Source organism: Phoca vitulina, unplaced genomic scaffold, assembly GCF_004348235.1.
Source record: "Phoca vitulina isolate PV1807 unplaced genomic scaffold, GSC_HSeal_1.0 scaffold19, whole genome shotgun sequence".
NCBI lineage: Eukaryota > Metazoa > Chordata > Mammalia > Carnivora > Phocidae > Phoca > Phoca vitulina.
In genome coordinates, this window is record NW_022589722.1 from 17,699,624 (window position 1) to 17,705,623 (window position 6,000).

Below are 6,000 nucleotides of genomic sequence, written 5' to 3' on the forward strand. Positions count from 1 at the left end.
TCTGTGGACTAAGGTGCTTGGTAGAGGAAGATGATGCATGGTAATGCTGCATTCCCTGAAGTCTCGCAAAGGGAACTTTCTGATCCCACAGGTCGGTCTTCCCTGTCTCTCACCTGCACTCCCTTCTGGAAAAATGGACTCCTGAGTTTGTGCATCATGGGTGGCCTAACCAGGTGAATTCACTCCCTTGTCAGCCCCACTGCTTTGGAGTTCTAGTGTGGCGAGGCCTGATTAGCCAGGTAATTGCAAACTCACATTGCCTGAGGCTTCCTATTGGGTTCCCTGGTGACTCAGCAGGGAATGTGATATTTGGGGGTTTTTTTTGGCGCCCAATTAATCTGATTATTATAGGCAAGTCTCCTAGCATGTTCGCATACCCGTCCTTAGGAAGAGGTAGAACTAGCCTCGACAAAGGATAGGGTTTCTGGTAAGCCATGTTGAGAACAGCACAGGCTACTGAGATGCAAGCTATTCCTATTTTTTTGTTGACATGCTCTGTTCTCAGATCATTTTCCCTTTCAAAATACAGCTGCTGAAACACTACTTTTTCCTGGGGAAATTCTGTGGGCAGCATACAGTGTCATGGGAGGAGCTTATTTCTGAAGTAGACACCCCTCTGGACAGGAAGTCCACGGACTGTGTCTGTGCTGTTTACTGTTGTATCCCCAACCCCTAACACGTCTATAGACGGTGCCCCCAAATATCTGTGATTGAAAGAATGAAAGTCTAGGTTCACACCCCTACCTTGCCTCCGATTGGTTGTGCAACTTGAATACGTGATGAGTCTGTGTCTCTGGAATGTTGGGAGGATAAAATCATTCTGATGTGTCAGGGACTATGTAAACATTTGTCATTATCATGGTCATGTGGGGGGTTTCCATACTGGAAGCCTTGACTTCGAGTCAGACGTGGGTTCAAAGCCTGGTTTCTTCATTTCCAAGCTACGTGAGTGTGGGCAAGATACTTCATCCCTCTGAGACTGCCTTCCCTCATTTGTAACAGTACTTTGCTCGGTGCCTCCTATGGAGTTTGTTCATTCCTGGATTCATTCACTCGTTCACTCATCCATTTCTTCAGTATTACACATGCCAGGCACTGGGCACCAGAGAGTGAGCTGGGCATGTGGGTTAGCCTTCCATGTCTGGTTCCTCTTGGTATCCCAGGGCTGACGTGAGGGAGTTGACTGGAAAGGGAGACCCAGCTTGGTCCAACCTATGTAGGTAGAGGTCATCTCTTCCTTCTGGTGGTGTTTTGTTTTCTGGGTGAGAAGCTCATTTAGCAGCAGCCTAGGACCTGGGAGGGAAAATGGGGCTGGAGAGGCAGCTCTGGGAGCCATTTGTGAGGGCGTAGGTGGGTGAGTCACCTCCATCAAGAATGTCGTGGGCAAGCTGTCCGGCCCCCTTTTCTGGCAACCAGGAAAATGTCCCCGCAGGAAGATCTCCCTGTTTCCTCGGGATGTTTTTTTCTTAGGCTGGTTTCCTTTACAAGCTGCAATTACGTTCCATTCCCACGCAAATATGGCCAGTGGTGCTTCTCAGAGACACTGTCGTGGTGATCATTTCGGCTGCCGTGGGCTGGGCGTTTAGAGGAGAGAAGGGAGCACGCACCCCTGTTGAGTTAAATTTTGTGTCCACAAGACATTTACAAACTTTGCACCTGATTGGGCATGGTTGTGGTTTGTCGTGTTTCCTTACCAGCCAAGGCCGTTGAAGCCGCTAAGCCTGGACTGATGTTATCACAGAGGCAGATGACAAACCCTGTAAATTACTAGAAACCAAACTGCTCCTAGAGATGCCATTTCCCTGTCTTATGCTGACTGGTTATTTGGGTTTGATATATGATGGTGAAAACACGAACTGTTTATTGCAGATAAGAAACCAATGTTAGAGCGAGAAGGCACCATCTTAGTTACCATGTACTGGTGCTCTAGACCAGCTGTTATCTAGATGCTTCTAAACACCCCATCATGGAATGCTTAGAATAAGCCCCCAACCAGGTCTGCCACTCCCATTTCACGAATGGGAGAGCTGAGGCCAAGAAAGTTATACAGCTTGCCTAGGGCCACACAGCTAGTAAGAAGCAGAGTAAGGATTCAAACCCAGGACAGACTACAAATCCATTTATCTCTATGCTGTGCTCACTGTCACCAGCAAAGTTCTCTTGGCACAAATTACCCTGTCTCCCCTCCAAAACAACAACAGAATCACACCCAGATTTTTATTGGGCAAAGGCTTAAAAGCTCCTTTGGGGGAAAATTGGCTATAATCTGATTTTTGTATCCAAGGTTTTCTTATTTCAGGGCCTCACAAATCCCCTAGCCACTAAAACAACAATTGGTTAAAAAAAGTTTATGGTTGATATTCTTAGAAAAACTGTACTCTGATGTCTTATAATTTTCCTGGTTCTCTGCTGTCTCCCTGGCCCCAAAATAAAATGTAATTGCTGATCAGATCAGCTGGTGTCAAGTCACCGAAAGTTCAGGAGTTGCCAACTGCGTATTTGCGGCCCCAGCGCATCTGTGGGCCGCCCTGTTGCAGCTCAGACTCGCGGGGCAGAGCTCCGTCGTCAGCCATTAAGAGGGCATAATTGCCCCCAGAGTTGCCAGCAGGAGTGAGACAGCTTGTCCTTCAGCCTCGCCCACCTCCTGGTCCTCGCGTGGGTTCCCTGAAATCTTCACAGCATCACTCATGCGGTTCAGCCCTGCCCTCCCTGGTGCTTTCTTTAGCATTTCTCCTTGCTCTGTGATTACTACGTTCCGAGAAGACAGATGCACAGCCCAGGGGCTGACCAGGAATTCATAAACACAGAGTCTATCTAGAAGGCTTGCAGGAGTACACTAGGTCCAACTGTTGACGGGCATTCCTAAGGGTCTGGGAGGGCCAGTCTGTGTTTGAGGGATCTAGTGGTATTCTGGGTGAACTGTTTGAGGCCAAAAACAAAAACAAAAAAATTTTTTTTTTTTGAGGAAAAAAACAAATATCTATTATTTGGTGGCCCCTTAATGGTCCAGTCTTCACTATGCTACAGTACATTTACCTCTCCGTAAGGTAGGCTCCAGGAGGAAGGATCAAAAGAGGGAGAAAGGAAGGAAAGTTACTCTTCACTGAAAGTGTAATCTACTTTCACTCTACTAGACCACGCTGTTCGAGGCGTTTCTACACATATCTCATTGAATCTTCACAACAACCCCAAAAGGAAGGTTGAACCCCATTCTTCAGATAAGTTAAAGGAGGTTCAGTTCACTGAGCAATTTGCCAAGATCACGTAGCTCTCTGAAATGGTAGCGCCAGGCCCATCTGACCTGGTAGGATTGTAGGAGGATGAGAGCCTATCACTTCGTCTTTTCCAGGTGGAAAATAAATGCTTCCTTGAGGTTCTCTTCCCTAGTGACTTAAGCTGAGACGGATGTGCTGAGGACTGTTGTAAAATTCCCGAAGTCAGGGGCCAAGGCTTGTGGAGTGATGTGGAATGCACAGTGGATGTCCAGTAAACAACTGAAGTTTTGTTTTCTGCTTCCTGAACCTGATATTTGGAGAGGCCTTTGTCTCTTGGTTGTGGCCAGGCTGAGCAGGAACCACCCTGAAGAACTCTGCTGTGGGATAGCTTACCTTGGTGAAATTGGGAAGTTGGGGTCTTTGATTTAGATTGATAAAACCTGGAATTGTCCAAAGGGGTTGGGGTGGGGGCTCTTCTAGCACAACCTAAATAGCTTTCTTAGCAATGCTTGCCGAACTTTGTTTCTTCTGCACGCATTTATAGGCTAAGCAGAGGGAAAAGACGTGGGGAGGAGAGGCACGTAGGTCGTAGGACATGGTAAATGGTGCACACAATAGAAGCCTTTCAGTTATGGGAGAATCAGGAGTAAGTAATCAGCCCTTTAAGGTACAGGGCGAGTGGGAGGCTTTGTAGAGGGGGTGGCATTTGAGTTAGGCCTTTGAAGACCCATCAGGCTTCCCCTGACAGAGAAGAGGGAACAGCATCAGGGAGGGGAGGAATAGCAGGAGCGTGGGCCCCAGGTGGGATAGGCCATGGCACGTTCAGAGAATGGTGAGGGCTTTGTGGCCGGAGTGAGGAGCCTGCAGGGAGCTGATTGGAGAGAAGGCAGCAAGGGCAGGGTGGTGCCCGCTGGACCAGGCTCGTCCACCCTTGCGGAGGGTGTAGTCTTTACTCGCAGGCGGGATCGGTGGTCACAAGGAGCCCAGAGGAGAGAGCGTACAGCTCATGAGTCAGGGCTGCTTCTGAGTCAAGCCGCTTATTAACTGTGGGGCTTCTCTAAGGCAGAGCCTGCCCCCTCCTTGCCGCGGCGGCCTCTTCCACAAAATGACCGAGACCTGGCGTTCTCACCCCTGGCTGCCCACGAGGACCACTCAGGAAGCTTTGACACAGTGGCAGTGCCCAGGCCTCACCCAGAGATTCTGCTTTTGTTGGTGGGTCTGGGTTAGGGGCGGGGGCATCGATGTTCTTCAGAACTGCCCGGTGATTCTGAGCGGCGGCCGAGCTCAGAAGCACTGGATTGGCGGGTCCGTAGGGGTCCCTCCAGTTCAAAACTCTTTGATTCTCAAAAGCCCCTCAAAGCGTATGCACCGAGGCCGCTCCCTGTCGTTTCTTACGAAGGCCCTGGGGCAGTTTTGAGCTCTCAGCCTCTCTCGTGTTCCACTGGCGTGTTCATGAGTCAAGGCCCCCAGCGTGGGAGACTCCACTGGGGCCGTGTGGTCGGACCCGAGAGGCGGAGCCCCCAGGCAGGGCTTTGGGAGGGGCCCTGCATCGGGGACACTTGAGCCACGCGGCTCTGGACCCCGTAAGCAGGAGAACCCAGACTTGCCCCATGCCACGCATCAGATGGGCGCTTCAGAAGGAGCAGCTCCAGTCTTTTGGATAAGTGCGAAAGGAGAAGAGGCTCTCGGCCTTCCGAATTTTCGTTTGGGAAGACTGCTGCTAATGGTTGACACCCCGGAGAAGGCAAGGAAGAACAGATATTGTAGAGCCTCCAACTCTGGGCAATTAATCCCTTCATTACCAACCACCTGGTAAATGATGCGTCCATCTAATTATCTTGTTTTGACCCAACAGCTGTCTACCAGCCGAAGAGGGATTAATTGATTTAGTTGTGGACTGGCTCCTTATGCAAAGATATTACTTACTGTCAGCCTAGCAGAAAGGCAGCTGGCTGGCAAAGATAAATAGTACATGAACTTGATCTTACACACAGCGCTTGGGAGAATGCTTCATTATTAACTGCAAATTACAATAGATGAGTGAGCCCATTGCAAAACCCAGGGACAGTGGGCCGCCTCTTTCACCATGGCCAGTGGCTCTGTTATTTTTGAACCAGGGAAGGCACCCTGGTCAGATTTCCAATCGAGCCAGGACAGATGGGGACTCTAGAGTCAGACACGATTTGGGTCAGAGGAGAGAATTGGATGCTTGAAGGAACTGGGGGATCCCAGCCTAGGTGTATGACTTGGGTCGATGACTTGACCTCCCAAGCATTGGTTCCTTTAACTGTAAAATAGGAACACAATACAGTCTTGGAGTTTTGTGAGTTTTGAAATCATGTATAAAAAGCACCTGAGATTGTACCGAGGAAGAATTGGTATTAATCGTGTTAATCAGTAGCCAACAAGGGTCTGAGTTGAGTTAGGTGACGTGGGACTTCTCTTAGAGGGTCTGGGCCACGGTGGGCCCCTGCACTACAGGCTCAGACACTTTGCAGGTGCACACTTGGAGTTTTGTTGAATAAGAAGATAGAATGATTTCCTCTTGCTTGGAAGCTACTAGCTATTCATCGTGAGCACTTCCTAAAAATTTTGATTTATGTTATGTGTCTGGTTGACTCTGTTATTAAGCTGGACATGCTGATCGATAAGACCATGGGTGCCTGTGTGTGTGTGAGTGATGTGTGAGTGATGTGTGTGTGTTGTGTGTGATGTGTGAGTGTGATGTGTGAGTGTGATGTGTGAGTGTGATGTGTGTGAGTGTGATGTGTGTGTGTGATGTGTG

General features: G+C 49.2%; 1 protein-coding gene across 5 annotated transcripts in view; it reads left to right on the top strand.

Annotated features, from left to right (window-relative positions):
• CHST11 (carbohydrate sulfotransferase 11) overlaps positions 1 to 6,000 on the top strand; it is a 256,844-nt gene that overhangs the window by 121,727 nt on the left and 129,117 nt on the right. The window lies entirely within an intron of this gene.